Source organism: Miniopterus natalensis, chromosome 22 (assembly GCF_054644295.1).
Source record: "Miniopterus natalensis isolate mMinNat1 chromosome 22, mMinNat1.hap1, whole genome shotgun sequence".
Classification (NCBI taxonomy): Eukaryota; Metazoa; Chordata; class Mammalia; order Chiroptera; family Miniopteridae; genus Miniopterus; species Miniopterus natalensis.
In genome coordinates this window covers 1,484,708-1,505,581 of record NC_142102.1, presented here as the reverse complement: position 1 = coordinate 1,505,581, position 20,874 = coordinate 1,484,708, and the positions used below count along the sequence as shown (strand labels likewise).

At 46.9% G+C, this 20,874-nt stretch overlaps 1 long non-coding RNA gene across 1 annotated transcript in view; it reads left to right on the top strand.

Moving 5' to 3' along the window:
• The first annotated feature begins 229 nt into the window (after positions 1 to 229).
• The window catches only part of LOC107527446 (uncharacterized), a 63,874-nt gene continuing 43,229 nt past the window's right edge, over positions 230 to 20,874 (top strand). The window contains exon 1 of the long non-coding RNA XR_015716378.1: positions 230 to 380. This is a non-coding gene — a long non-coding RNA (uncharacterized LOC107527446). The remainder of the gene's footprint in view (positions 381 to 20,874) is intronic.

Sequence of the window (20,874 nt, the reverse complement as noted above, 5' to 3'; positions counted from 1 at the left end):
GCAGGCCCGGTTTCCGGCTCAGTCCCCACAGGGGGCGTGCGGGAGGCAGCCAATGGATGAAGTATCTCTGTCATCCATGTTTCTATCTCTCTCTCCCTCTCTCATCCTCTCTCTAAAAATCAATTAAAAACATCTAAAAAGATAAATTACATTAAAATAAATTAAATTAAATTAAACTATCCTTGGGCAAGGATAAAAATATGTTTAAAAACTTTTTTTAAAGAGAGAAAAAAGGAAATACTGCCATCTGTGACAACATGGACGAACCAGCCGAAGTGTGTGCCAGTCCGTCTCCGTGTCCGTCAGTCAAGCTGAGTGTCTGAGATGATCGCTGAGTCTAAGTGCCTAGACACGTAGATCATTTCCACGTCGGGGCTGTTGTGAGTAATGCGGCGAACACGGGGTGAGGTATCTCTTCAAGGTACTGATTCTCTTTCCTTTGCATATGTGCCCAGAAGCGGCATTGCTGGATAATATAGTTGTTCTATTTTTTGTTGTTGTTCAAACTATTACAGATGTCCCTTTTTCTCCCCATTGACCCCTCCACCCCAGCCCCTCCTCAGTCCCTCTCCCCACCATTGTCCGTGTCCTTGGGTTGTGTATATATGCATATAAGTTCATTGGTTACTCTCTCCCCCTCCACCCACCCGCCCTCCTCTGTCCCTCTGACATTCGTTAGTCTCATCTATGCTTCCATGTCATTGAATCATTTCTGTTCATCAGTTTATTAAGTTCTTTAGATTCCACATATAGGTGCGATCATGTGATGTTTGTCTTTCTCTGCAGTGTGCCAGGGCTCCCATTTCTCCACACCCTCCCCAGCAGGTGTCATTTGTTGATAGTAGTTCTGTTTTTAATTTTTGAGAAACCTCCTTACTGGTTTCCATAACGGCTGCACCCATTTAGATCCTTACCAACAGCGTGTAAGTGTTCCTTCTTCAAACCCTCACCAACACTTGTATCACTTGCCTTTTTGATAATCGCCATTTCTGACAGGCATGGGGTGATCTCTCACTGTGGTTTTTATCTGCATTTCCCTGATGATGAGTGACCTTGAGCAATTTTTTATACACCTGCAGGCCTTGGCATGTTCTTTGAGGGAACAACCAACAGAGTGGAGAAACAGCCTGTGGAATGGGAGCAAATATTTGCAAACCACGTATCTGGTAGGGGTTGATAGTCAAAACATACAAAGAACCCAACAGCAAGAACCAACCAAACAAACAAATAATGATTAAAAATGGGCAAAGGGCCCTGTGTCGTAATTTTGATGAATGGTCCATGGTATAGAGTGTTCACATTAGGGGAAGCTGGGACAAGTGTATAAGCTAATTCATTGTACTACCTTTGCGATCATTCTGGAAATCTAAAGTTATTTTGTATTATTTTTTATCCTCACCTAGAGATGTCTATCGATTTTAGAGAAAGGTGGGGGGAGACATTGATCAGTTGCCTCTCATATACTGGGGATTGAAAGCGCAGCCTAAGCATGTGCCCTGACTGGGAATTGAATTTGAAAACTTTTGGTGTACAGGACGATGCCCAACCAACCGAGCCACCGAGCCAGAGTTAAAATTATTATTTTAAATATATCTTTATTGATTTCAGAGAGGAAGGGAGAGGGAGAGAGAAATAGAAACATTAGTGATGAGAGAGTCATTGATCGGCTGCCTCCTGCACGCCCCCTGCTGGGGATTGAGCCCGCAACCCGGGCCTGTGCCCTGACTGGGAATCGAACCGCAATCTCCTGGATCTTAGGTCAATGCTCAACCGCTGAGCCACACCGGCCAGGCTAAAATTATTTTAAATTTTAAAATGTTACAAAGACAATGGAATACCACATAGAAACAAAAAGGGACAACCTATCAATATACACATTATAGATGCGTTGAAACCATTATACTGAGTAAAGAAGCCAGAAAAACACACATGCTGAGTTATTTTATGTACATGAAATTCCAAGGCGTGAAAGCTAATGTACAGTGGAAGAAAGCGTATCAGGGGTTGCCTAGCGATGAAATTGGAGTGAGATTATAAAGGGTCACAAAAATTGGGGGGGAGGGGTGTTGATGAAAATGTTATCTGGATTGTGGTGATTGTTTCATGGTTGTATAGACACGAAATGTTCATCAAAATCTACATTTTAAATATTTGCTGCTTTTATATTTTAACTCTCTAAGGTATAGATCTGTGGAGGGATAGACAGGTATGTCATAGAGGCTAGAGAGACAGATGATAGCGTTACTGAAGGAAGAGCTTTTCTTTCTTTTTTAAAGCTGACGACTTCTTTAAAAAATTCATTTTCGAGAGAGAGTGAAGAGAGGAGATGAAGAAACATCGATTTGCTGTCCCACTTACTGATGCATCACCGGTTGATTCCTGTATGTGCCCTGACCAGGAATGGAACCTGTAACCTTGGTGTATCAGGAGGATGCTCTAACCCACTGAGCCACCAGGCCAGGGCCCAGAGCTCTTCCTGCTGCTAGGTAATAGCTACAGAGGAGAGACAGAAGGAAAAAATTAGTATTTTCCAACACCCAAAGTAATGCCCGATTCAGGCCAGATCATCTATTAAGACTGCGGTTTAGGTGCCCGGATAGTCGTGTGGTCTCAAAGCATCACCTCACAGGTAACTCAAGCACCGCAAAGGGGAAGCGTCCCCACACCCGTTACGGCATCTGATGGGGGAACTGCAGAGCCCTGAGCAAGGCAGGACTCAGAAAACAAGCAATGTCATGAAAAACCAGCACGTGTGTGCGTGTGTGCGTGTGTGCGTGTGTGCATGTGTATGTGTGTGAGTGTGCGTGTATGTGCTTGTGTGTGTGCTTGCATGTGTGTGTGCTTGCATGTGCGTGTGTGTGCTTGTGTGCGCGTGCACTTGTATGTGTGTGCTCGTGCGTGTGCTTGCATGTGTGCGCTTGTGTGTGCATGTGTGTGCGTGTATGTGCTTGTGTGCGTTTGTGTGTGCATGTGTGTTTGTATGTGCGCGTGTGCTTTGTGTGTCCATGTGTGCGCTTGTGTGCGCTTTGTGTGTGCATGTATGTGCGTGTGTGCTTGTGTGAGTGCATGTGTGTGCGTGTATGTGCTTGTGTGCGCTTGTGTGTGCATGTGTTTGTATGTGCGTGTGTGCTTTGTGTGTCCATGTGTGCGCTTGTGTGCGCTTTGTGTGCGCATGCATGTGCGTGTATGTGCTTGTGTGTGCATGTGTGTGCTTGTATGTGCGTGCGGGGACGGGAGGCGAGCATGACAGCACGAGAGTCAGAACCATGAAAAGCCACCCCTGCGCCTGGCTCGCGTTCTGGGCCGGCCGCAGCTTGAGCAGCTGTGACAGACACTGGGGCCGGTGGGCAGTGTACGCTCCATCTCCGCGGTGAACGCGGTCGAACTGACCTTAAGTTTCTTGGCTGCGCCGACAGCGTCGTTCTGTCGGAGGCGCAGAGAGGCGGCCGCACGGAGCGGTGACAGCGCGCCCGCTGACAGGGTGGGCGCTCGGCGGCCTTCCCCTGCCCGGGGCTGCGCGCCGCGCTCCGTCCTGCCGCGCTGCCCACTGTCCAGTCGCAGAGCCCGGAAGCCCCTGGTTAGACTCGTCGTGTGTCGTGAGGCGGCCACGCTGTCACCAGGTTGCTGAAGTGGAGGCTCTTCCGCGGAGAGGGGGTCGCGGGGCAGGCGGGACCGAGAGGGCCTCGATCCGCGGCCCCGACGCGCGGCGCCCCGGGGAGACCGCGTGGGCGGAGAAGAGAGAGGGGGCGCCGCGGCTCCCCTCGCGCGCAGCGTCCCGCCCACGCCCACGGGGCTCGTTACCGCGATTGCGGGGTTGCACCTTCCCGTCGCCGTGGAGACGGGCGGAACCGTGACTCTCCCGCGAGGTGCGCGCTTTGCGCCCCGATGCTCGTCCCCACCTGCCTGCCTCCGGGTGGCGCCCGTGCGAAGCGGGGGGATGAGCCGAGTGAGGGTCGGGAGCCCGCGTGGAGGCCGCCGGCCTGCGGGGAGCTGGTGGGGACAGAGCTGCCCTCGGCCCCCTTACCCGGGGGGGGGGGGGGGGGGGGCTGCTAAATCTTGGAAATGATTTCAAGGCAGGGGGCAGACGACGCGCTGTGTTGTGTTGCAGCCTCGGCCTTATGCGCGCATTCAGAAAAGCGCCCGGGACCCCTGGGTGGGAGCATTTTGGACTCCTAGATACAGATTGTCCCGAAGAACAGATGAGGTACCAGCCAGCCCCTGGGAGGGGCTGGAACAGGTGAGTCTGAGCTGAGGGCTCCACCAAGAACACTGCAGTTTCCTTTACATGAGGAGGTCCTCTGGGAACATGCACTTTTTAAAAATATTTTTTATTGATTTTAGAGAGAGAGGAAGGGAGAGGGGGAGAGAGAGAAACATCAGTGATGAGAGAGTCATTGATCGGCTCCTCCTGCACGTCCCCTGCTGGGGATCGAGCCGGCAACCCGGGCCTGTGCCTTGACCTGGGAATCCAACCAGACCTCCTGGTTCGTGGGTCAACGCGCAACCACTGAGCCACACCAGCTGGCGAGAATATTCACTTTTTGAAGTATTGAGAATAAAGCTGGTGTCGAGCATCCTGAAGGGGTTTCAGGCAAAGTGCATAGAATATCCTGGAAGATAACCTACAGTGCCTGGTGGAATTTTCTGGAAGCCCTGTGACATAGGAATAGGACTCATAGGTACAGACTGTCCCGAAGAACAGAATTTTCTGATGTCTGTGTCCCCTTCCCAGTGCCGGGAACACATGGAAGAGCAGCAGGTGTGGGGCAGCAGGAGCAAGATGCCTCTTTGCCACTCTCACCTGCCTCCTCCTGTCAGTGACCTCATGCTGGCTTGTCCACCATTTGGTGGCCTCCACAGATCTCTACTGAGACACAAGGACAGCTTCTAAGATTTGTAAGGGCTGGAGGGAGACTCTCTTTAGACATGAGTGCTACCCTGAGACTCAAAGGCTAAAGGCTTGGAAAGAACTGAGCTTTGAACTGGGAGCTGGTTTTCTAGGTGTTTAAATAGATGACGCTGATTCTTAGGAACTTCTGCCCAGATCTGAGAAATATGAGCAATGTTCATCTCAGGTGCATTTCTCTGAGCTATGATGGACATCTAGGATGTGTCAGTTTAAGTGCACAGCATGACGATTTCATACACATACAGATCATGAAGTGATCTCCACTGTAAGTTTCGTTAACATCTCCATCAGCTCACATGGTTACATTTTTTGATGTTGTGAGAACATGGAAGATCTACTCTCTTAGCAACTTTCAAGTCTACAGTACAGTATTCTTACTACAATCAACATGCTCTACATCACATCTCCTGACTTGTTCATTTTACAGCTGGAGTTTCTTTAAAATTTCTATCCATTGATTCGAGGGGGGGGGGGGGGACATCGATCTGCTGCTCCACCCATCCATGCACGCACTGGTTGACTTCTGGAAATGCCCCCACCAGGGATGGAACCCGCAACCCCAGCATATCGGGACGATACTCAGCCAACTGAGCTACCCAGCCGGGGCTATACCTAGACATTTTTACCCCTTGACCAACATCTCCCCATTTCCCAAACTCTCCAGCCCTTGGCAACCACCGTCCTGCTCTGTTACTACGGGTTCAGCTTGTTAAGATTCTACATATAAATGAGACCATACGGTCTTGTCTTTTTCTGTCTGAGTCATTTTACTTATCACAGTGCCTTCGAGGTTCATCCACGTTGTCACAAACGGTACGATTTCCTTCTTTTATGTGGCTGAATAATATCCCATTATATACATAGTCCATTATGTATATGTACGTGTGTATATACCAGCTTTTCTTTACCCATTCATCCATTGATGGACACACAGGTGGTTTCCATGCTTTTGCTGTTATGACTGATCCTGCTACAAACATGGGAGTAAAGCTCTCTCTTCAAGTTAGTGAGCCTGGCCGGGTAGCTCAGTGGGTTAGGGCTTCACCCTCAAACCCCAGGGTTTCGAGTTCAAGGCCCGGTTAGGGCACATACAAGAATCAGCCAATTATGCATAAGTGAGTGAGGAGACAAAGTGATGTTTCTCTCTCCCTTGCTCTCCTCTCTCTTAAAAAAAGAAAATGCAGTGATTTCATTTACTTCAGATATATATACATACCCAGGAATGGGACTGCTGGATCGTATGGCAGTTCTACTTTTAAGTTTTAGGGGAAACTCCATACTGTTTTCCATGATGGCGACACCAATTTATATCCTTAGCAACGGTGTACAAGACTTCCCTCTGCCCCAGAGTTCTCTCGGACACTTATTACCTCTTTTCTATCTCTCTGAACATCGGGACTACATTAATTCCTCTCTGCCCAACTTATTGTCATTGTCATCATGCATTTTCGTGTCATTGGATCGTCCACTTTGGGAGAGAGACATGAGAAACTGGCATAAAGAGGGCAGAAGGGGGTGGTTTTGAGGGGACAGCAGGGCCACAGTTAAGGAAACGTGTTGTGTTGCTTGTTGGGACAAGTTCTCTGTTTAAGGTTCGGGTGGTGAGTTAAACCTCCCCGCCCAGCGGTCAGTAACAGTTTTTTGATTGCGAAGAGTTGATTGGGTTCAGGTAAAGTACAAAAATAATTAGTTGGACATCAGCTCACCTAAAAGCCGAAAATGTATTTGTCGTAGTCAATCATGTTTTCCAGTCTCTGGGTGGGAAAGATTACACGCTCCTGCAGCTACTGATATTTAAAATGCGATGAGGTTCAGTCAGAGGAGACTTGGAGCCCACACATCCTTCCCGAGGGTGCCTGCCTCCTCCCAGAATGATGTCTCTCTGTTCATTTGCCGTGTTCCTCATAAAGGAAATCAATGAGAAGGAGCGTGAATTAGATACTCAGACACAATGAAGGATTTCTCAAGTCAAAGATGATGCTTAAATTGCATCAGTGAACAAAAGCCAAGGCTCAACAGTTCGACTGCTTGTAAAACTGATTTAGAAAAAGGAAAGTTGCCGGAGTCTGACAACATTATTGTTAAAGTGATGCTTTTTCACTTCTAAAGAGGTTCTGAAGGTAATTAATCATCATCTGTCTTCCCACTGTGGTTGGAAAAGGGAGCCATGGGTCTAATAAATAATGTCGTGTATTTGGTATGTGTAACCTTATAAAAATGTTCAGTGTTTGTGCCCTGGCCGGTGTGGCTAAGTGGCTAGAACATTGGTCCATGCACCGAAGGGTCCTGGGTTTGATTCCCAGTCAGGGGCACATACCTGGGTTGCAGGTTCGATCCCCACCCCTCTTGGGGCGAGTGGGGGAGGCAACCAATTGATGTGTCTCTCCCTCTCTCTCCCTCCCCTCCCTTCTACTCTCTCTAAAATAAATCAATGGAAAAACTATCCTTGAGTAATGATTAAAAAAAAAAAAAAAAAAGGAAGAAACCTGGAGTTATATGAATAGTGCCTACTTAATGTTTGGGGTGAACCTATGCCAGGAGTCTCACAGGGGACTGTCCAGGGTGCAGGGGAGCTTCATGAAGTCTGAGTAGAGAGAAGCAACATTCCTGGATGTGGAAATCTGAGCTGTGAGCTTGGTCAGCTACATTCCTCCTCTCAGGCTACTAATCCCCGGAATCCTTTCCTTGCTGCTGGGTGGGAACGTGACATTGAGATGTGGCTTCAAATGCCAGTGTAATGCATGTGTGCGCGTTTGAAATGGTTGCCTTCTGAGAACTGTTGTCTTGGCCAATATCGCTATATGCTGGCAGCGGGCAGCGTGGGGCGATACGGGGTAATCGGGTGCTCCCCCTTCCTCTAGAATTCCCACGGCACCTGTCCCCCCTGTTTGGAGCTCGGGGCACAGTGGAACCTGGTGCCCACATATTGGTTTGCTGCTCAGTGAAAATCCTCCTCTTGGAAACACAGCCCCCACTCTCTGCTCTGTTTTGTCATTTTGTGTGGAGTCACTTTTTGGCCAGATCGCAGTGTGACCCCACCTATCATTCCTCCCTCTAACTCCCATCTCTCTGGTTGTGACCTTGCTTCCACTGGGCTCTTTGGGGGCCTAGGAGGGACAGCATCCTGGTCTGAACACTGACAAATTAGTGGGAAGCTGGAGTGAAAGAGAATGGGACTTGGCCAGTAGCTGAGCCCGGGGTTAAAACAGGCTATTAGGCCCTGGCCAGTGCGGCTCAGCAGTTACAGCATCGCCCGTGCACCGAAGGGTCGCAGGTTCGATTCCTGATCAAGGGCATGTACCTGGGTTGCAGGTTCGATCCCCAGCCCTGGTCCGGGCACATGTGGGAGGCAACCAATCCGTGTGTGTGTGTGTGTGTGTGTGTGCGCGCGCGTGTGTATCTCTATCTCTCTCCCCCTCCCTCTCTAAAAATCAATGGAAAAAATATCCTTGGGTGACAGTTAACAAAAAAAATAAAATAATAAAGTAAAATAATAAAGTAAAACAAAATGAAACACGTTCTTAGAACACACCCCAGACCTGCTGAATTAGAAACTGGCTGCGGCCCGCGCTGTGTGTGCTCCGAGCTCGCCAGGGGTTGCTAAGAGCCGGCTGGCGCACTGAGGTGAGTAAGGGCGCCCCAGACTTCAGGAGGAAGCCAGTGGAAAGCGACTCCCCACGACTTCCTCGGGATGTGCCCTCGCCCGTGAGGGCGAGGGGCCGCCCTGCTCTGCTCCAGTGCGGAGCTGGCTCCTGCGCCCCGCTCGTCTCCACGGTACCTGTGCCCGTGCTCACAGCACGTGTAGGGAGGGCAGCTAGGTCTTGGCCAAGTCTGCTGCCATGTGTCTGTCCCCATGCGGACGATCAGACATTTCATCCGCTCCCGCTACACTCTGTCGCCTTGTCAATCCCCTAAACCATTTTACTACCCGGAGTAGGCGAGGCTCTACTGGGATTACAAGTAAGTCCTGATATCTGTGGGGCTAGTAAGAAATGATAATAAAATCTGTGATAGCAATTCAAGACATGGGTAAAAAGTAAAGAAAGTAGCCCAGCTGGGTAGCTCAGTTAGTTGGAGCAGCGTCCAGATATGACAAGATTGCGGGTTCGATCCCCAGTCAGGGCACATACAAGAATCAACCAGTAAATGCATAAATAAGCGGGACAGCAAATCTCTCTCTCTCTCTCTCTCTCTCTCTCTCTCTCTCTCTTTCTCTCTCCCTCTCTCCCCCCCTCCCTCTGTCTCTTTCCCTCCCTTCCTCTCTCCCTAAAATTAATAAAACAAAAGTTAAAAATGTTTGAGCCAAGAGCCTGGTGCTACCCTGGCCTGCATTCTGAGTGGTTAGAACATTGACCAGAGCACCAAAGGGTCTTGGGTTCAATTCCTAGTCAAGATTGCAGGTTTAATCCCTGGCCCCATCAGGACACGTGGGAGGCAACCAATTGATGTGTCTCTCTCACACTGATGCCCCCCTCTCTCTTCTCCTTCCTCCCTTCCATTCTCTCTGAAAATCAATGGAAAAAATATCCTCGGGTGAGAATTAACAGCAGCAAGAAAAGAGCGTGGTGCCAACACTGAGTGAGAAGGACAGGACCTCCCTGGCCCCCCGCCCACCATGGCGACTACTTGGCGCCCATGCTTTGTACAGTCCTCGTTCCGGGCCTCTGACCCCCAGAAGGTTCATCTGTCCGATGACCGGGGATGCTGTGCCTTATCTGTGATTTGGCCCCAAAGTGTTGGAACCATTTGAAATGGAACTATCCGGAGAAATTAAGCTGTGAAGCTTAATTCACAGACTCAGTCTATAGACTCAGCATTGGGTAGACGCAGTTCCTGAAAACAGAACCAGTGGCAGGTGGCGGGCAGCTGAGAGTTGGGGGAGACAACTGGTCAAGATTTGGCTCCGGAGGCTTACTGGAGACCCTCCTTTGCCCCTGTACTTTCTGTCTGTCCTCTCCAGGGCTGACCCGAGGAGCAGAGGGGTGGAGAGGGTGCTACCTGCCTGGCTCTTTGCCCTAAGCTCATCCCTTCACCATCAGGAGAAACCATGGCACCTAGCCAGGGTGCTGTGCTTGGATCCGTGGTCCCTGTCCCCGTGTACTTGTCAGCATTGTTTGGGCCGGGCTGAGAGGACCCGCAGTAAAGCCAAAGGAGCGAGTGAACAGCTGCATTCTGACAGGTGTGTGTGAAAGGTGAGGTGGTCCAGGAGCGCGTGCCTGGGAGTGGCGAGGTTTCCAGAAGGCTGTGGAGGGTCCATCTGTTCCGCAGCCCCTCTGACCGCAAACATGAGCTGGTTTCCCATCCAGCCCCCTCGTCCCATAGCCCAGGCTGCTGCTTCCTCAAGGCACATGCTGGCTTAGGATGTGGACCCGCTGCTGTGGATGTTGAGTCTGGAATTGAGAAGAATGTTCACAATCAGCCAATTTTTGTTTAAAATAGAAGCCTTTGGGTATGGCTGGTATTCAGATGTCTCAGCAAACTGTCTCTGTGATAATCCTGCAGTCCTCTGAGCTGGGACGGAGGATATGGAGATTTTTATTTTTAATTTTTAATATATTTTTATTGATTTCGGAGAAAGGAAGGGGGGAGAGAGAGAGAGAGGGAGAGAGATACATCAACGATGAGAGTCACTGATCGGGTGCCTCCTGCACACCCAGGACTGGGCATCGAACCCAAAACCCGGGCATGTGCCCTGACCGGGAATCGAACTGCGGTCTCCTATATCCTAGGTCAATGCTCAACCGCTGAGCCACGCTGGCTGGAGAGGAGATTTTTATTTTTATTTTTTGGTTCTCTGTGACACCTTCATTGTTTTTTGTGCCTATGTTTTTTTAAACAGAACATGATTATATTTCAGTACACTGCTTCTGAACAACCAAAAAATAAAGCACCACAGTAAAATGATAGCAAAAAAACGTGGTATTTCATCTGCAGCACCTGAGAAATGGTTAACATCTTCATCATAAACGAGTTCTTAGAGACCAGCAACAAAGACACCAATATCCCAAGGGAAAGGAAAACGGAAGGGAAGGGAAGGGAAGGGAAGGGAAGGGAAGGGAAGGGAAGGGAAGGGAAGGGAAGGGAAGGGAAGGGAAGGGAAGGGAAGGGAAGGGAAGGGAAGGGAAGGGAAGGAAGGGAAAGGAAGGGAAAGGAAGGGAAAGGAAGGGAAAGGAAGGGAAAGGAAAGAAGACAAGTGATTCTCCGGGGTTGAAGATACATAGCGGTGACTGAGCTGAGCAGTTTCTCTGGAGTGTCACTGTCTGTGACACCCCCTGCTGCCCTCTGCCCAATCTGGGCTCCCTGAAGACCCCGGCACGGATGTCAGGGCTGGTGGCTTCATTCCCACCCTACAGGCCCCTCCCTCTGAGCGAATCCTTTGTCAAGCTCTGTGGGGTTTTTTTTGACCTTTTACTGTGAAAACAACCATCTGAATAATGTCTCAGAACTTTTCCCCTTCTGCCCATCTGTGATTCCTCCACATGAACCTTGGAGCTATTAGGCAAAGGCTCTGGAGGTGCCTTGACGGAGAAGTGAGAAAGAGACTCCAGTCCCTGGCCATTGTGGCCCAGTGGTTACAGCATCGGCCGGTGCACCAAAGGGTCACAGGTTCGACTCCTGATCAAGGGCATGTACCTGGGTTTCAGGTTCGATCCCCCGCCCCAATCAGTTGCCTGAGGCACCCACCTGATGCGTCTCCCTCACACTGATGTTTCTCTCTCTCTCTCTCCCCCCCTTCCATGCTCTCTAAAAATCAGGGGAAAAATATCCTCTGGTGAGGGTTAAAAAAAAAGAGAGAGTCCGGCTGGGCGTGGCTTAGCGGTTGAGCATCAGCCTAGGATCCAGATAATTGGGGTTCGATTCCTGGTCGGGGCACATGCCCGGGTTGCCTGTCAGGGGCGTGCAGGAGGCAGCCGATCAATGACTCTCTCGTCATTGATGTTTCTCTCTCTCTCCCTTCCTCTCTCTGAAATCAATAAAGATATATTGAGAGAGAGAGGGAGAGAGAGAGAGAGACTCCAGTAACTCATAACTTTATAAATGCAAGGGAAACATCTGCCGCAGCTCCGGCAGGTGTGTGTGCAAGGATTCGGTGGGCAGAGGGGAGGCAGCGGGTTAATGAAAAGCACAACTGCGCCCGAGGAAAGCAGATCCCAGGCAGCGGAGCCCGCCTGCCAGCCAGCCCTTCCCACCGGCCTCTGATCTCTCTAATCCCTCTCCGCCTAGGAGGCTGCCATGGGGCTGAAGTCACGCTGCGGAATGGGCTCGGCCAGGGAAGTTTGTTCGAAACTCCTAAGCCTGTGGTTCCATTTTCCCACGGGAGAAAGTGAGCTGGTATCACACAAGTGCGTAGGGGGCATGGGGACATGGAGAAAGTCTGCGAGCCTTTGCGATGAGAAAGCTCTCCCTGGTGCCTGCTTGGTGTCCATGGGGCCTCTTGTGACCCTCCATGGCCCCTACACCCTCAAGTTTCCCAAAGGAAAGGAGGATGTTTGTGCCTCAAGAGCTTGGGAGATGAGGCCATCCAGTCCCCTGTCGCTGGCATGCAGTCCCTGTGCTGCTCAGATCTTAGGACGCACATCCCTTCTCCACTGTGTGCTTGGTGGCTTCTGGTCCAGAACCGAAAAGCAACCCAAAGCTCGCTCCTGACCCTGCTCACTCTTGGCTGAATGTTCCTGGATCCCGCACCGGCTCCTGGTGACCCCAGGGATTTCCTGGGCCATAGAGAAGGTCGGGTGGGCCTGGGGACCGTGATTTGCTATTGTATCCATATATATTCCTTCATTTCATATGGTTCCCAATCAGCGATATTAACTCCCTTTTCAGCATAATCCACATAAATATCTTTACAGTTTTGTTGCCCCGCTTCACCCACCTCTGGCCTTACCCAGAAATACTTATTATTTTAGCATACCAAGTTTTCACATTTTAATGTCTTTGAAAGTGGCATCTTGGAATTCACTATTTAATCAGCTATGCCCTTGTTGTTGTTTTTCTTAACGTTACATTAAATAGTGGTGCATTTAAAAATCAGTGGCCTGAATTAAATACATATCTGAGATTTGGGATCTGGGGTGGAATATAAGGGTCCCTGAGATGTGAAGGGAAAAGACAAATTCTGAATGTTGGGTTTTTTTTTTTAAGGTATTGAATAAAAAAGGGGCTGAGGGAAGGCAAGATGAGCTTGGTGGTCCCTGTGGCCTTAGAAAGCTGAGATGACATCAACAGCACTTTCGACAGCCCACTCTGCTGATTGACGTAGCTGGGAGGGGTGGTCTCGGTGAAGGAGACCCTTGAGCCACACCTCTGACCACCAGAGGTCCCACGGGCAAGGCCCAAGGCTCAGGACCTGACCACAGTTTACCAAGCCATGTGACACTGAGTTTTCTAAGAGGATGAGGTACCTGGGCTCTTAACTCTGTAGATTATCTTCCTGGGACGGAGGTGCAGAGAGCCAGCTGGGTGGTGGGAAATAGGACCCACTTCTTACTGTAGTACTTGGAAGGGGCTCTATGGAGCATGACTTCTTCCAGGGGGTAGGGGCCTTGCACCTTGAGCTCGCTTCCATGGTATAGGAGAAGACGGGGGGCTACCTGGCCCTTGCTAGCATCTTCTCCCTCCACTAAGTTCTTGGGTCCTTGGGGGATATTTTCTATTTTCTTTTTTGTAATCAGATAGAACTACTGCCTGATGAAAATGCATGTGTGCGTCACAGCGCTGAGCTTTGGGACACTCATAAAGATTTCCGTGGGTGAGACTGTGCAATTTACCAGGAAATGAGTAACAACTCTTAATAAAAGGTGAATTAAGGGTCCTGAAGTCCTTTCACTTCCAGAAAGCCCAGGAGCAGGCTGGCTGCTGCTAATGAGCAATTCTGATTGCAGAGCCGTGAGTCATGTTCCCTGTTAATGTAATTCCTCGTTCTGGGTTATAGTTTCCTAGAATCATTTTCCACTAATGGCAAGGGGACAGATTGCTGATTAAGCCTGGTACAAATCTGAGGCTTCAAATACTCATGAGATTTTGTCAATCAGTGACTCTAATGAAAACTCATTTTCAAGTCTGTACAGATGTTGTTGCTGAGGACAGAGCTCAGTAGCAGGCGTCAGGGTGGATACCTGATGCTGCTGAGGGCACCACTCTAGGAGGAATCTTGGTGTCACACCCAAGCTGGGCCCCCTCCAAGGAGGGGAATGGACCAGGATTGGCATAGGGCCTGGCTTTCTCAATGTGGCATTTGCACAAAGCTAGAGAAATTAATGAAAAAATGAAGAGAGAGCTCAAAAATAGACATGCATATAAAAGCCAACAATGTATTTTAAAAAGATCTATGGGCCCAGCTGGTGTGGCTCAGTGGTTAAGCATTTACCTAGGATCCAGGAGATCATGGTTCAATTCCCAGTCAGGGCACATGCCCAAGTTGCAGGCCCAATCCCCAGTGGGGAACCTGCAGGAGGCAGCCCACCAATGACTCTTTCATCATTGATGTTTCTATCTCTCTCTCTCTCCCTTCCTCTCTGTGAAATCAATAAAGATATATATATATATATATTTTTTTTTTAAAGATCTATGGGGGAAAGAGATTTTTCAATTAATGTCCTAATGGACTGAAGAGTCATGGAGGGAAAGAAAATCTGACATTTGACCTTACATTACACAGAAAATTAATTCCATGTGAATCATAGACCTAAAATATGAAAACCATTTAATGCAGTATGGAGAACCTAATTTAGGAAAATAGCTTCATGACATTGGGGTTGGGTAAAGTTTCTTAAAATAGACGTGGAAAGTGTTTACCATAAAAGAGAAACTATAGTCTGACACAGTTGATGCAAAGACTCCAGGCAGAATTAGTCATCAGTGAGGTCCTTCCATCCTTTCTCGTAGGTCTTCAGCTCAGACACAGAATTGGAACTTGGGGGCCATAGCAGGACCTATGTCTTGAGACTTGAGGATGGAACAAACTAATAATACATAGAGCGTGGAGACTAATGCCCAGTCTGTATTAACCAGTAATCAGTATTTGCTCATCCTGGCAGCGTTTTCTAATTGCAAAGTTGATCTGCATCATTAGTGCGTGCGTCACACGGAAAGAACAAAATCAACAAGCTGTGGCACGAATAATTCCTGTTACTTAGAATTTTTATCATATAATTATTGAAAGGGCTCATTTAAATTTACATAAACATGGATGTTGGTTTTCTATCACGCTTGCAATGACAAGAGATGGAAAATGTAAGCAAAATGCACTGACGAATGTATTTCTAAAATTTATCTTTCAGAGTCAGACTCCTTTGAGACACTTTCCAACTCATGCTGCCAGGACACCCCCCCCCCCATCATCTGTGCTCATCAGGAGTTTGGGGATGCGACATTTCTTGAGAGTCATATACTTTGCTCTGTGAGATTAGCTACCAACCTCCTGCAAGTTTTGACTCTGATATTAGCAGAAGGTGTCAGCAGAAGGGGTTTAGCCCAAGTTCATGTCTTCGCACTTATTGACGGCCTCATTGTGTCCTTCTGCCCAGTCATGTTTGTATACTATCCAATTTTTAGTTACATCCCTAGTGGAAAGACGTGGAAAGGCGCATCCTAGCGTCAGTTGGAAGACATTATTTTTTCTCTGTGGCTGCCCATTTCTCAGAGGCTCATAGTGGCTCATCTGTTACATTCTGGCTTATTATTTAGGAAACATGCTTCAATGTAGTTCTGTATAAGTTTTCCACCTCTGTCCGCCTTCTCCCTGACTGTTAGAGATGTCAGAGTCTTTAATGAGCTACAGAAATTCCTAGATTATCTACAGAGTGGTGATTTTATAAACTAGGGCATGAGAAATCCCCCGAGAAGGAAGGAGGGAATGGCTGGGAGTCGGTTCAAAGTTTCCACCGCAGTGGGAGCTTCCTGAAGACTTTGAAGAAGCTGTATCTTGAGAATTTCTGTCCTAATCTTAAAAATACGAGGAGTGCTCCCTGTAAGCGGCACTCCCAGTTCGGTTCTTCGGTCGGTAACAATTGTGTATCTTTTCTGCTTTCCCATTTCTCCTTCCAGTCAGACGGATCATGATCATACCAATCTCTTTATGATGGTCCGTGAATGGGCAGGTGCATCAGGGTCGTAAAATGTTTTCTCTGGCCCAGCTGCTGTGGCTCAGCGGTTGAGCATTGACCTAGGATCCAGGAGATCACAGTGTGATTCCCGGTCAGGGCACAGGCCCGGGTTGCGGGCTGGATCCCCAGCAGGGGGCGCGCAGGAGGCAGCAGATCAATGCCTCTCATCATTGATGTTTCTCTCTCTCTCTCCCCCTCTCGATTCCTCTCTCTGAAATCAATAAAGACATCTTAAAAATAAAAATTAGGGTGTGGGATGGGGTGGAATGGGTCATCGGGGAGATAAAGGGACATTTATAATATTTTAAACAAACAAAAAACAAACAAAAATAATTAAAATAATAATAATAATAATTAAAATTTTTAAAAAATGTTTTCTCTGCCCACTTGCTACTCTGACCAGTTATTAATTTTCAAATTGAAATGGGCTATGGTGAACCATTTTATCATTATAAAGTCCTTTCTCGTTAGTAACATTTTTCTCTTAAAATCTACTTTTGTCTAATACAGGGTGTCCCCCCAAAATGTATACTCACTTTAACAGCTGACAGCTCAACTGGTGTTTCTTTCTTTTCAGCGAAATTAAGCTTTGAACAAAGGAAATTCACCCTAAGATACTACCGGAAATTAGAAAACGCAGTTGAAGTACAAATGCTGCCTGTATAATTATTCAAAATGTGTGTCCTTGTTTTTTTTTTGGGGGGGGGCAAAAATGTATACACACTTTAACAGCTGATAAGCCACTTAATTTTCACTCCTTTTAACTGATTTGAAAAAATGGGTGAAGCCAGAGGCAGCTTTGAACAAAGAAAATATATCCACTAGACTTTTTTATGGGGACACATAAAAGGCAAAGTTTGCGGGACAAAACCGGCAACAGTTGACAAATTCAGGGTGCACAAATACTGAACTACACGATCCTTGATGTTTGCAATTCCATTGCTTCCCGTTATCAGCAGGGCCTGGACCAGAATGGTCATCAGTTTGAAAACAGGCGTTGACAAATATATATATATATATTCCTTTCTGTAGATTCTTTTAAATTTTGAAAAGGAACCATGTGTTAATAAACACTGACTTTATAATCATTCACAGTGTGTCTGCATTTTGGGGGACAGCCTATATTTGTATAGCTCTTTAGTTCCCCTTTGGATAATGTTTTCGTAGTATGTATTTTTCATCATTTGTTTTGCTTTATTTTTATGGTTGATACTATTACAGATATCACCATTCCCCCCTTTTACCACCTCCACCCTTTCTCAAATGTCTCCCTTATGGAAAACATTTATTCAGATCATGCTTTCTTATCAATTCTGACACTGTTTGCCTTTTGATAGGATTTTTAATCTCTATATTATCAATGTGGTTCCAGTTGAAGAAGGGTGCATTATATCTTCTGTTTTGTATGTGTTTGATATGTCTTAACTCACTTTTGTCCTACACCCAGCCACCATTACTTCCTTTGTATTGTCTAGTGTACCCTTTTAATCCCCTTGGCGCTTCATTAGCTGTACTTAGGAATCATTTTCTCATTGGTTGTCATGGTGATCACAATTAACATCTTAACTTGAAATGATCTAATTCACATTAATATGAATGTAATTTCACCGCTCTGCATAAAATTGCTGTTATGTAACTGTTCCTTCCCCCAATCCTTTGTCCTGTTGTTATACAGACTATAGCTTTAGTCACCATAAGCTCATCAACACAGCTTTATAATTAATGATTGATAAAGGTGTATATTAAATCAGATAAGCAAAGAAAATGTTACAAAAATCCAACAATATTTTCTTATATTTACCTATGAAATTATCTTCACTTCTACTCTTATTTCTTTGTGTGGATTCAAGTTCCACTATAGTGTCTTATCATTTCTCCCCAAGGGACTTGCTTTTTTAGTATTTCCTTGTAGAGCATGAGTATTAAGGGTAAATTCTCCCTGTGTTTTTTTTTTTGTGTGTGTGTGTGTGTTTGTTTTTCATTTATTTCTAGAGAGAGAGGAAGGGAGAGGGAGAAACATCCATCAATCAGCTGCCTCCTGCACGCCCCCTACTGGGGGTGGAGCCCGAAGCCTAGGCATGTGCACTGACTGAAACTGAACCGGCCACCTTTCGGTGCCCAGGATGACACCCAACCAACTGAACCACACCGGCCAGGGCTCTCCCTGTTTTGATTTTGAGAGTGTCTTAATTTCTCCCTCAGTGTTGAAGAGTAGCTTTGTAGATATCAAATTCTTATTGGACATTCAAAATTTCACCATTTTGAATATTTCATCCACTATTACATTTTCTTTTTTTTAAAAAAAAATATATTTTTTTATTGATTTCAGAGAGAGGAAGGGACAGGGAAAGAGAGAGAGAAACATCAGTGATGAGAGTCATTGATCTGCTGCCTCCTGCACTCCCCTGACCAGGAATCAAACCGAAATCTCCTGAGTCGATGCTCAACCGCTGAGCACCCTGGCCAGGCCAGTGTTACATTTTCTGATGATAAATCCACTGTTAATCATTCAAGAATTCCTTGTATGTAACAAGCCATTTTTTCCTAGCTTTAGATAGTCTCTCTCCTGATAATTTCAGCTTTCACCAGGGGATCTTGTCTGCAGTGATTATAATAGTGGTGTCATAATGGTAATTTTCCACTTTCCTTATTCCTTTTATATTTATTATTTTGAATTCTTATGTAAAGAAGATGTGTCCTTTCTTATGTACTTATTTACTCAATTATTTATTTACATCAGTATGGACTTACCAATTTTTTCCGACTTTATTGAAATATAATTAACATATAACATTGTACGTTTAAGGTGTACAGTGAGTTGTTCTCATGGGCTTATATATTGTGAAATGATTACCACCATTGAGTGAGCTAACACCTACATCCTATCGCATAATTAGTATTTCTTTTCTGTGGTGAGAATATTTAAGATCTACTTTCTTGGCAACTTTCAAGTATATAACATAGCATTTTTAAAAAGGACTTTCCTTGCCCTGGCCAGTTTGGGTCAGTGGTTAGAGCGTTGGCCAGCGGACTGAAGGGTCCTGGGTTTTATTCCAACCAAGGGCACGTACCTGGGTTGCAGACTCAACCCCTGGCCATGGTCAGGGCAAGTGTGGGAGGCAACCAACCGATGTGTCTCTCTCACATCAACGTTTCTCTCGCTCTCTCTCTCTCTTCCACTCTTTCTGAAAAGCAATGGAAAAAATATCCTCAGGTGAGGATTAAAAATATATATTAAAAAATGGACTTTCCGTGTATATTTGATTGATTGATTGATTGATTTTTAGAAAGAGAGGACGGGGGAGAGAGAGAGATTTGTTGTCCCACTTTCTGATGCACCACTGATTGATCCCTGTATGTGCCCTGACCGGGGACCAAACCCACAATCTTGGTGTATTAGGAGGATGCTCTAACCAACTGAGCTACCCGGCCAGGGCTTAGGATGGCATTTTAAAAGTATTTCCTTACTTTTTGGCAATATAATGCTCATCTTATATTTTTTCTGCTTTATCCCTAGAAATCAAACATTTCTCCAAGGGTCTCTGCTTCGTTGTTGCCTTTGCTGTTGTTAGATGATGGTAATTCAGAATTAGTTGTGCTTGTTGACCCTAACATGTCAGTCCTTCCAGGCCCTTTCAGCAAACAGAGCTAGAAATATATGTATATACTCATTAAAGTACACCCACATATCTATATTTACTTCTGTATCCATTTTTCTAAACTTCTGTAAATATATAGATAAACTAAACTAACCTCGAGTTCACGCTGATATCTATAACTTTAGTGCAGAACCTTGGGTTCATTCCAGCCTACCCCTTGCTTATCTATAGCTTCTTTCTCTGACAATGACCAAACTTTCTTTGAGCTGGAGATTTTTAATTGGTATTTTTTCTTTATGTGTGCACAGCCGTTTAAATTCACCTTCATGTACTTTGCACTTCTGTCTTGATCTTAGCCACTGTGACTTGGGCTGAGTTACTGCATTTCTGAATACAGTAATAGGAAACATCAGATCGTCAATGTTTATAGACGTGTAATTAAAAGCAGATTGGAATCTGGCAGCGTAAGGCAAGTGTTTAGTGGAATGAGCACACTCCATGAGGCCTCAGATGTGTAAGCAGCAGAATTCGGGTCATCTGGTCTGTTCGGAGGTGCATTCATGGTGACTCCACGGGCAGAGCCTCCATCCCCCAGAATATTGTGGGAGTAGGACTCAGAGGCAGATGCTAGTCCTTGTGCATGATCGGGACCCCTATTTCATAAAATGTATAAATCTGGACTTTCTGGGGACATGCGGTCTATGTAGATTTCATTTCTTTTTGTTGTTGTTTTTTTGTTAACCTCACCCAAGGATATTTTTTTCCATTGATTTTTAGAGAGATTGGAAGGGAGGGAAGGGGAGAGAGAGAGAAACATCGGTGTGAGAGAGACACATCAATTGATTGCCTCCTGCATGCACCCCAACTGGGACCGGGGATAGAACCTGCAACCCAGGTTCTCACTCCCCTTGATCGAGAATCAAACCCTTAACCCTTCAGTGTGCAGGCTGACGCTCTAACCACTGAGCTACGCCTGCCAGGGCTAGAGTCCATTTCTAAGGACAAAACTGGAAACTGCCGTGTGGTGGCCTGAGAGCTTGGTGTGTCCACCCTCAATTTTCTCACGGTACAGACCTGGCCTCCTGACTTTCCTGCTCACCTTCCCACGCACCTCTTGCCTCCTCACACACTGTCCTCCCACGCCGCCCTCGGGAGAGAACAGAACGTGGCCTGACCCAGAAAGCGAGCCCCACCCACCGCTTCCCCTCTCCGCACTTTCCTCTGGGCCCCAGCGCCCTGCGAGGCCTGTGGAAGTGGCAGG